This window comes from Halichoeres trimaculatus, unplaced genomic scaffold (assembly GCF_033239565.1).
Source record: "Halichoeres trimaculatus isolate MK-OKI-2021-1 unplaced genomic scaffold, fHalTri1.1 fHalTri1_scaffold_14, whole genome shotgun sequence".
Lineage (NCBI taxonomy): Eukaryota > Metazoa > Chordata > Actinopteri > Labriformes > Labridae > Halichoeres > Halichoeres trimaculatus.
In genome coordinates this window covers 29,144,926-29,151,155 of record NW_027437192.1, presented here as the reverse complement: position 1 = coordinate 29,151,155, position 6,230 = coordinate 29,144,926, and the positions used below count along the sequence as shown (strand labels likewise).

At 43.0% G+C, this 6,230-nt stretch overlaps 1 pseudogene; it reads right to left on the bottom strand.

Annotated features, from left to right (window-relative positions):
- On the bottom strand, positions 1-5,631 carry LOC141803351 (NLR family CARD domain-containing protein 3-like; annotated as a pseudogene).
- Between the last annotated feature and the right edge of the window lie 599 nt (positions 5,632-6,230).

Genomic DNA, 6,230 nt, shown 5'->3' with positions numbered 1-6,230 from the left:
TTAGTCTTCCTCAGAAGAGTCAAGTGGACTTGTTGTGATGTATCTGTCAATTGTTTTATAAAGGTTTAATTGTCCTTCTTAAAGCAGCAGGACGACCATTCCCCCTTGTCTTCGGTCCGGCTCTGGTTCCATTGTGTATAGACTGTACACTCTGGTTTTTCTGACAACTCAAAGTTTCCAATAAGCTGCACACCAACCTGAGAGTTTCCAGCCTGCAGTGCTGTGTCCTTAGTCCAGCTGACAGCAGCTCCACTCCTGAATCCTGCAGATCATTGTTGCTCAGGTCCAGCTCTCTCAGAGTACAGGACTGTGAGCTGAGGACTGAGGACAGAGCTTCACAGCTTCTCTCTGAGAGGTTACACTGACTCAACCTGAAGAATGGTCAGAAGTACATAAAAGAAAGTCGTTATGAAGAATGGTGTTTTCTTCTTAATCAAGAAAATCAAGTTTTATTCTGTTTATACTTTAGTTTTCACATACAGAGCTTTACTGGATACTTTGATCACAGGCAGCAGCCTCAGCAGAGCATCGTCTGAAGCAGAGTATTTCTTCAGGTCAAACACGTCCAGATCCTTTTCTGACAACAGTGAGATGAAGACCAGAGCTGACCACTAAGCAGGAGACAATTTCTCTGGGGCAAGACCCCCGTATGTCAGGGACCACTGGATGTCCTCCACCAAAAAGCAATCGTTCAGCTTGTTCAGACAGTAGAACAGGTTGATGTTTTTCTCTGCTGAGGGATTCTCATCCATTCTGGTCTTGATGTACTGGACGGTCTCTGTTGTATCTTGTGAACCACTTCTTGATTGTGTCAGCAGACCCTGAATGTGTTCCTGATTGGTCTCAAGTGAAAGACCAAGGAGGAAGCAGAGGAACAAGTCCAGGTGTCTGTTTGGACTCTGTAAGGCCTTGTTCACAGCACTCTGATGGAGATGTGTCACTGCTGGCTTGGTTTTTCTTTTTCTGGACGTCAGGGATGTCGTTTGTTCTTCTTCCATCAGGTTGAGTCCAGACTTGGTGAAGGTCAGATGGACGTGAAGAGCAGCCAGAAACTCCTGAATTCTGAATGCTTTGGACTGAACCACCAAGAAGTAGATGTACATCTGAGTCACGGTCCTGGGCAGCTGTCCCCACTCTCTGGTCTTCAGCACATCCTCCAGAACTGTAGCAGTGATCCAGCAGAAGACCGGGATGTGGCACATGATGTGGAGGCTCCTGGAGGTCTTGATGTGGAAGATGATGGTGCTGACCTGATCCTCATCTCTGAATTTCTTCCTGAAGTACTCCTCCTTCTGAGGGTCACCGAACCCTCTGACCTCTGTCACCATGTCAACACACTCAGGAGGGATCTGATTGGCTGCTGCAGGTCGTGTGGTTATCCAGAGGCGAGCAGAGGGAAGCAGGTTCCCCCTGATGAGGTTTGTCAGCAGCACATCCACTGAGGTGGACTCTGTACCATCAGTCAGGACCTGATTGTAGTTGAAGTCCAGAGGAAGTCGACACTCATCCAGACCGCCAAGGATGAACAGGACCTGGAACTCTTCAAACCTGCAGAGTCCTGCTTCTTTGGTTTGAGGGAAGAAGTGATGAACCAGTTCCACCAAGCTGAACTTTCTCTCCCTCAGCACATTCAGCTCTCTGAACGTGAATGGAAATGTGAAGTGGATGTCCTGGTTGGTTTTGTCTTCAGCCCAGTCCAGAGTGAACTTCTGTGTTAAGACTGTTTTCCCGATGCCAGCCACTCCCCTTGTCAGCACTGTTCTGATTGGTTCCTGTCTTCCAGGTGAGCTTCTGAAGATATCTTCTGGTCTGATGCTTGTTTCTGCTCTGTGTGGTGTCCTAGATGCTGCTTCAATCTGTCTGACCTCATGTCCCTCGTTGACCTCTCCAGTCCCTCCCTCTGTGATGTAGAGCTCTGAGTAGAGCTGGTTCAGAGGGGCTGGGTTTCCTGCTTTGGCGATCCCCTCAAACACACACTGGTACCTCTTCTTCAGGTTAGACTTGAGTTTACGTTCACACACTGCATCATAGGTTCCTAAAAATGAAGGCAACGTATGAAAACTTTGAGTGGATCCTGCAGAAAATCTTCTTTGTATCAATTAATTGATCAACCAGTGCATGTTTTATGAACGTAATAATTTTCCTGTATGTCTATATCCCTTATTCACAGTGTATCCTGTAAGTATTCACAGTGCTTCACTTTTCCCACATTTTGTTATCTGTCGGCTTTATTCTAAAATGGAATAGGTCCATTATTATTTCACTGAAATTCTTCACACAAGAATTATTTTATTATAGAGATTATTTTCCAGGATATTTCCAGGACATTTCAAGGACGTTTTTAACCCCCCTCCCCCGGACACACCTGAACTTTGCAGTGTCCTTTTCTAAGGTTGGACCATACATTTTGCACAAAATGTTTGTTTACAAGATGTGCAGTCTATGGCTGCTATCATACATTTCAAATAATCTCTTACATTCATAGAAATTATGACAAATTTTATTTATTTTTTTGGTTTAAGCAATTTTCACCTCAGCTGTCTCATTCTCCCCCCTCCTTTCCTGTACTTTCTCTACAGAATATGTTTTTTTTTTAATAATCACCAAAAACTGTTTCCTTTTTTCATCTCTGTTTAATGCAGTTGCTTTTGAACATCTTATACCTGCATTTCCAAACATAAAAAAAATCATTGCCAAACTGCCTTCCAAAAATTATGGCCAAAATATTTCTAAATTCAATATGAACTTGCAGTGTAAAAAAGTTAACATAAAACAAACCAATGCAATTAAAAAAATGTTCTTCCAAAAATGGTTCAGTTATTGAATCTGTTTCAGACTCTCCTGCAGGTTTTCCAATGTTTTTGCTGTAGTTTGCAGCTCTTCCTTTTTCTCAGTCACACTTCTGCGAAATGCATTTGATTTGGTCAGTAGCGTGAAGTCCTGTTTTTTTTCTGCATTCACTGCCATTTCATCTGCCTTTGTCTGTCATTATTTCCCCTTCTTTCACACTGTGGTGTGGCACGGCCCTCCCTTTCACCTCAAATCAGGGGTTAAATAAAGTTTAGAATGATGGAGTAGCCTACAGGGAGGGCTGGTGATGGTCACAATAAGAGTTGATCATATTCACATTTCTCTGACTGCTAGAAAAAAAATGCATTGGTCTTTTCATCACTGTCATCTGACACAGTGCTCAGCAGAAAAGATAATGCAGACAAGGGGAAAGAAAGAAAAAAAAGGAATTATATAAGTTATTGTCTATATATAATTGTGTGTGTGTGTGTGTGTGTGTGTGTGTGTGTGTGTGTGTGTGTGTGTTTGGTTCTTTCATTATTTTGAGTGGTTAAGTGGATAATAATCAATCATGGGGAGAAATGTTAGGGTTATGTTTTAAATAAAATCCTAAAATTCATCATATTTGATTTTGACTATACCAAAAGTTAAATCATTAATTGAGAATTGGTAGAATTTTTTTTTTTGGGGGGACAATTATTTGGACTTGTTCCTTTTGTCTTTATGCCATTTATTAATGAACCCAGTGGTCTGCTTGTGTGTCCCTTCTCCTTTTCTCACATGTGACAGCAAGGTAGAAAAATGGTAGAAAACTTTTACTTGTTCTTGCTTGTAATCTGTTAAAGACACCAGCAGAGGGCAGTATTGATCTTCCCTCTCTGCCTCTCTCCATCCATCTTATCTTTTAAAATGAGGACCATCTTTAAATCTTAAATGAAATCTGTGTTTTTTTCCCCTTTTCACTGAAAGCCTCTTTGTGCAGACTGCAGCAACCCATCATTCATAACTGCACTGGTATCAGGACTGTTTGGCTTCATCACTCACCATTCTGTGGAGAAACGCTGGATGTGGACTTGTTAAACTCTCAGGTCACGCACACTTATTGCATATGGGTTTCTTCTTGTGTGAAAAAAAACCCAAACTGTAGGCTGTTAAATCAGTACTAAATGATAAAAATGTGCAATATGCCTAATGTGCTGAGGCAAGTAACTGTAAGTTTTACCTGCAACAATGAAAAAAGTAGGAGTGTAATAGGGAATTATTGAGCCTTTTATCACAAGAAATACCTAAAAGATAATAAAACCACCTTCATGGTACATTCTTATTGTGTTCACAATCTCATTTTAACCTTTGTATTTAGAATTATACTATAGACTTACTGTATAAGGTCCAATATTACACTTAAGTGAAGATTCTGTGGGTCATGAAGCATTAAACTGATAAGTTGCTCTAAAGTGGTCGGTACTTTTCGTTACTCTCACTCTCTTCTGGGATTTCCAACTGCAAAATATATTCATCAGTTAGTTTTTCTTGACCTTAGCCAGCAGTAACCCAAAGCTCATCGCTTGGGATGGCAGGTCATCCTTAATGTTAAGGTCAAATGATAAACTTAGTCTTCAGGCTTTGGAATAGTTTCCTAGTGTGCTCCCTTGTCAAGAAGAAGGGGGGTGCTCTCCTGGTGTCCCCATGTGTTTCCTCAGGGTTCTCTGGTATACTGAGTCCAAAGAGTGCTTGTTGGATTCCCTGATGACTTTAAATTACCCTTTGGTGTGTGTGAGTGAGTGTGAGGGTTTTCACTGGCGAGCTGTCCAGAGTATACCCCACCTATTGCCCAATGTCAGCCTGGATCGGCTCCAGTCCCCTGTGACTCTAACTGGGGTAAAACACTGTGCAGTTGCATCAAAATGCTTGATGTCCCCAAAATTGTATTTAAAGATGTGTTTTTAGTTTAAAGTTGGGTTCTGTCCCTCTAGAACTCACTAATTGCTTTTGTTATTCCCTTTTTTGTCCTACACTGTCCATCCATCTTCTGCCACTTATCCGGGGTCGGGTTGCAGGGGCAGCAGCCTAAGCAGGGAAGCCCAGACTTCCCTCTCCCTAGACACTTAGTCCAGCTCTTTCGGGGGGACTCCGAGACGTTCCCAGGCCAGCCAAGAGACGTAGTCTCCCCAGCGTGTCCTGGGTCTGCCCTGGGGTCTCCTCCCTGTGGGACGTGCCCTGAACACCTCACCAGGGAGGCGTCCAGGAGGCATCCGTACCAGATGCCCAAGCCACCTCATCTGGCTCCTCTCAACGTGGAGGAGCAGCTCTACTACGAGCTCTGCACGGATAGCCGAGCATCTCACCCTATCTCTAAGGGAGAGTCCCGCCACCCTACAGAGGAAGCTCATTTCAGCCGCTTGTACCCGGGATCTTGTTCTTTCGGTCACTACCCAAAGCTCATGACCATACGTGAGGGTGGGAACGAAGATCGACCGGTAAACAGAGAGCTTTGCCTTCCGGCTCAGCTCCCTCTTCACCACGACAGACCTGTGCAGAGTTTGCAATACTGCAGATGCTGCACTGATCCGCCTGTTGATCTCTTGCTCCATTCTCCCTCACTCGTTTTTTTTTTTTGTTTGTTTTGTTTTTCTCACACTAGTGATTTAGAAAACTCTTATTTCAGCTTCTGTCTGAAACACTTCATTTGAGATACTGGCTCTTTAAGGCTTCCCACTCTACAAACCCCCTTCCTTTTGATTGGCCGGCACTCTTGAGGCTTGTGAGAGATGGAGCTATGGGCAGACCTTGGTGTTTTAAGTCCACCCCTTCGATGTGGCGTGAGCCAGGATGGAGATCCATACTTGATCAATTTGGCAAGTCTCTCAAGGATCCATATCATGATGTCTTAAATTAAAATGAAAGCATAACACTCCATCTTTGTATGTTAAGGATAATTAACTTGAATGATGGATGAGTTTCATGCTAACACAGCTTAATTTATCGCGTTGGCCTCCTTCCATTACCCAACTAAAATGCACCCAAACTCTCCCCAAAAAGGACCAACATCAGAAAAAGACAGTTCAAGGACTTTTTTGACAACACTCAGCCATCCTGTCACGGTAGTAGCTCAGACCCTGGTTTATAAGATGATGTCCTAATTCTGTAATTGTTCTTCAAACTGACCTAGTATAAAATTCCTGCCGTAAAAAATCGTATTCTAAGTCTTAGGGGACTTTATGTTTTGGTCCTGCTCCTTTGGCTTCATTTTTCATCCAGGAGGATAAACTCATTACATCTCAAACTTGAAATAAAGTATTCCTCACCATATCTCCTAAAACACCCTGAAAGAGCTCTGGAAGTCCCTTTTGGGAGCTGCTGTCTCTCCAGCTTTCATATTAACCATAAAATATCGTTTAAATCCTGCAGAATTCCTGTCAAACCCTATAAGCCTCTATAAG